This window comes from Triticum urartu, chromosome 5A (assembly GCF_056163025.1).
Source record: "Triticum urartu cultivar PI428250 chromosome 5A, HENAU_Tu73, whole genome shotgun sequence".
NCBI lineage: Eukaryota > Viridiplantae > Streptophyta > Magnoliopsida > Poales > Poaceae > Triticum > Triticum urartu.
The window spans coordinates 504415075-504419631 of NC_141877.1; positions in this window are offsets into that span (position 1 = coordinate 504415075).

Genomic DNA, 4557 nt, shown 5'->3' on the forward strand with positions numbered 1-4557 from the left:
GGGAGAAGTCTTGCTATAAGTAGTCTTGTGAATTTGGTATTCGTTTGATATTTTGATGAGATGTATGTTGTCATCCCTCTAGTGGTGTCATGTGAACGTCGACTACATGACACTTCACCATTATTGGGCCTAGAGGGAGGCATTGGGAAGTAATAAGTACATGATGGGTTGCTAGAGTGACAGAAGCTTAAACCCTAGTTTATGTGTTGCTTCGTAAGGGGCGGATTTGGATCCATATGTTTCATGCTATGGTTAGCTTTACCTTAACACTTCTGTTGTAGTTTCGGATGCTTGCAATAGGGGTTAATAATAAGTGGGATGCTTTTCCAAGTAAGGGCAGTACCCAAGCACTATTCCACGCACATATCAAATTATCAAAGTACCGAACGCGAATCATATGAACGTGATGAAAACTAGCTTGACGATAATTCCCATGTGTCATTGGCAGCGCTTTCCTTTATATAAGAGTTTGTCCAGGCTTGTCCTTTGCTACAAAAAGTATTGGGCCATCTCTGGTGTTCCCACCATCCTTCTTCAATATTATGATTCACGTCCTAGTTCATCTAGTTGACGAGATTGTCATTCTGGGCCTTATATTTATACACAATATGTTCCCCTTTGAGAGTTCATGGGAGTCCTAAAGAAATATGTTCATAACCGCGCTAGGCCAGAAGGAAGCATCTCCATGGGCCATCAAACAGAGGATGTCATTGGGTTTTGTGTTGACTTCATTCCTGGCCTTAAGAAGATTGGTCTCCCTCAATCATGGTATGAGGGGAGACAGATTGGAAAAGGCACGCTAGGAGGGGACTCAATAATATGTAGGGATGGGCATTCTTGGTCTCAAGAACACTACACAGTTCTATAGAACTCTACCTTGGTGACCCCGTATGTCGATGAACACAAGAACATTCTGCGTTCCAAACACCCGGAGTAGTGTGACGACTGGATTACATGTGAACACATCAGGACTTTCGGCAGTTGGTGGAAACACGTCTCAGAGGAGACAACAGTGTTTCTGTTGAGCTGTACTTGTTGTCCAGGGGACCATCTTCGACTGTATTGACTTACAAAGGATACGAGATAAATGGGAATACATTTTACATGATTGCCCTAGATCAAAAGAGCACCAACTGAAACAGCGGTGTCCGCTTTGATGCAGCAACCAAGAGGGGAAAGGACACATATTATGGTTACAAAGTGGACATATGGGAACTTGACTATGGACGTGATTTTAATGTCCCTTTGTTTCAGTGCAAATGGGTGACTCTGTCAGGAGGCGGGTACAGGTAGACCCACAGTACGGAATGACAACAGTGGATCTGAATCATCTTGGGTACACATAAGAACCATTCGTCCTAGCTAATGATGTGGTGCAGGTTTTCTATGTGAAGAACATGTCTACCAAACCGAGAAAAAGAAAAGATAAGGAAGCGAATACATCATACGATGAGCCAAAGTGCCACATAGTTCTTTCAGGAAAAATAGACATCATGGGATTGGAGGGCCAGACAGGCATGTCTGAAGATTATGAAAAGTTTCATGAAATTCCTCCCTTCAAAGTCAAGGCTGACCCAAGCACCCTGTTAAGCGATGAAGAATATCCATGGTTACGGCACAATAAGCAAAGGACAAAAGCGAAGAAAAAGTGAATACTTTCTCTCCACAACTATTATGATGACGCCTTTGATCTAGAATATCACTATAGTTACATGTGAAAAAATGAAATGCCTTTTGTAATAAACGAGTTTCCGTATGAAACCATGATACTTCGAAAGAGATTGTCCGTTTTGTACACGTTGTGCATCCTGTTTTTTCCGTAACCCTCTCAACTTTTTAGCACATGCTATGTGGGTGAAATGATGATACCCTGCCAATTTCCAACCTCTTCAGAGTTCATTTGTAGTGCTTTTCAATTTCAGGGTCATATAGCTCAAAAAATCAGTAAATGCATGAAAAATAATAAATGAAGTCAGAAATGGTTGAAAATTGACGATGTGGCTTTGAATGGTGCATTTTGAACACACAAAATGTCTGGAGTTCAAATAAGTTCAAAAAAATGAAATCCCTTTGTAACAGATGAGTTTTCGTCCAAAACCCTGATACTTTGAAAGAGATTGCCCGTTTTGTACACGAAGTGCATCCAGTTTTTGCTGTAACCCTATCAACCTTTTAGCACATGCTATGTGGGTGAAATGATGATACCATGCCAACTTTCAACCTTTTCATAGTTCATTTGTAGTGCTTTTCAATTTCAGGGTCATGTAGCTCAAAAAAATCAGTAAATGCATGAAAAATAACAAATGAAGTCAGAAAGGGTTGAAAATTGATGATGTGGCTTTGAATGGTGCATTTTGAACACACAAAAAGTCCAGAGATCAAATAAGTTAATGAAATCCCTTTGTAACAGCTGAGTTTTCGTCCGAAACCCTGATACTTCGAAAGAGATTACCCATTTTGTACACGAAGTGCATCCAGTTTTCGCCATAACCCTCTCAACTTTTTAGCACATGCTATGTGGGTGAAATGATGATATCATGCCAAATTTCAATGTTTTCAGAGTTCATTTGTAGTATTTTTCAGTTTCAGGGTAATATAGCTCAAAGAATGAACTAATATAAAAAGAATGAACTAGAAAACTTTTATGAAACTCTAATAGCAAAAATAATGAACTAAAAGAATGAACTAGAAAACTTTAATGAAACTCTAATAGAAAAAAGAATGAACTAGAAAACTTTAATGAAACTCTAATAGCAAAAGGAATCAACTAAAAAGCTTTTATAAACCTCTAGTATTATTGAAACTAAAATTATATAAAATTTATGCAACTAAAATTATCAAAGTATTTTTTGTTCAAAACATTAATAGAAAAAATAATTTTCATAAAGAATTTTTTGTTTGAAACATTAATAGAAAACTAAAATAATAACATCTGATTTTGATTAAAACAAATATTTTAAATAACCTAAAAATTACTAAATTGAATATAATGATAAAACACAGTAATATTAAATAGCAGGAAAAAGAATCACTCAAAAATCTATTTTTATAGTAAAGTTATTCACAAACAAGTGATTCGCACAAATTTCAAAAAATTCAAATTTAAACTATTCAAATTGGAAAACTCATGGCACTAACAAAAAGTTTATAATTTTTATTACCTAAAAGCAAAAAGAATCATTGAAAAATAGTAAGTATTTTGTTGTAAGTAGAAACAAAATAAAATAAATAAACGAAAAAAGAAAACTAAAATGGAAAACTAAAAAAATGCCACCTACTAGGCCACCACGGCCTAAATACGACTAGAAACCCAACCATGGGCCAGGATTCAGGCCCGCAGAAGGCCCAGTAGGCCCACAAGCAGCGTAGTGTTAGATTAGGCCCGTAAGCCTGTATTTGAGAGGAGCTCGAGAGGGCAGCCGCAGTGGGGCTTATAAACCACTCCAAGCTCCTCTCAACTAGTGAGGTGGGACTAAACTTTTGGCCACGGGCAGCGCAAGGCCTTTGGTCCCGGTTGGTAGCAGAAACCGGGACGAAAGGGGTGCATTGGTACCGGTTCGTAGCACCAATCGAGACCAATGCCCCCCTTTAGTCCCGGTTGGTGCCACCCCCGGGGCCAAAGGTCTCTGTTTCCCTCCCTTTGGGCTGCTGAAAACTGAACTTTGGTCCCGGTTGGTGGCACCAACTGGGAGTAAAGGGGTGTATTGGTCCCGGTTAGTGCCACGAACCGGGACCAATGATTTGTGTATATAGGCAACACTTCGTAGTTTCCTTCTCAGTTGCTTCAATCGATCTCCTCCTCTCCTCCGACAATGTCGCCAGGCTGCCCGTGCATCCCTCCCCCGAGACCGCTCGACCTCATCGCCGTCCACGAGCCCGCGCCGCCGCCGTCGACGCCCCTGGGCACGCGCCACCCCCGAGCCCGTACCGCCCTCGAGCTCGTGTCGCCCAGAGCCCGCGCCGCCCCGAGCATATGCCACCGCTCCCGAGCCCATGCCACCCTCGAGCTCGCGCCGCCCCGAGCCCCCGAGCCCGTGTCGTCCGGTGGCCTCCCCGTGCATCGCCGCCCCCAGTGAGCTCACTGATACGTCTCCAACGTATCTACTTTTTCTCACGCTTTTCCTCTTGTTTTGGACTCTAATTTGCATGATTTGAATGAAACTAACCCCGGACTGATGATGTTTTCAGTAGAACTACCATGGTGTTGTTTTTGTGCAGAAATAGAAGTTCTCAGAATGGAACGGAACATTGCGAGGATTTTTTATATCAATAATAAGAATTTCTGGACCCAAGACCCACCAGAGAGGGGCCCTAGGTGGGCACAACCCACCAGGGCACGCCCCCCTCTCCTGACGTGCCCCGGTGGGTTGTACCCACCTGGTTGCCCCACTGACGACCCCCTGATACTATAAATGCACATATTTCCATAAAAAATCAGGGAGAAAGAATTATCATGATCCACGGGACGGAGCCGCCGCCAAGCCCTGTTCTTCCTCGGGAGGGCAGATCCGGAGTCCGTTCGGGGCTCCAGAGAGGGGGATCTTCGTTCTTTGTCAT